Source organism: Stegostoma tigrinum, chromosome 2 (assembly GCF_030684315.1).
Source record: "Stegostoma tigrinum isolate sSteTig4 chromosome 2, sSteTig4.hap1, whole genome shotgun sequence".
Lineage (NCBI taxonomy): Eukaryota > Metazoa > Chordata > Chondrichthyes > Orectolobiformes > Stegostomatidae > Stegostoma > Stegostoma tigrinum.
Window position 1 is genome coordinate 108,698,186 of NC_081355.1, and position 425 is coordinate 108,698,610.

Consider the following 425-nt stretch of genomic DNA (forward strand, 5'->3'; position numbering starts at 1 on the left):
TAAAAACAGTCAGTAATGATGACAGTAACAACTGCCAACAATTGTGAAGACCTTCATGGAAGGAATTCTGCCTATTCCTACGCATACTGGCAGTTCAGCCGTGCTAGTTCTGCCCATGTCCTGTGAAAGACTAATTTAAAATGATGTAAACTCTCAGTAACTTAGATTTCCAGCTTCTGTGTAGTTTATGCCATTAACTATGTAAGCTGCCTTTCTTCTGATGCCTAGGACGTTTTACTTGCAGAAGGAAAATTTGGTAAACGTGGACAGGTATTGGGACGTTCCTGTGGAAGGACATTTGGAGGAGGATCGCTGGGGTAGGAGGGGCTCTTCGCTGAGGGCGCGCCTGCCGTTATGACATCAAATAGTCAGACATGAGTAGAGCGACAATTAGCCAATGGGAGCTGCAGGGCTGAGTGTAGCCA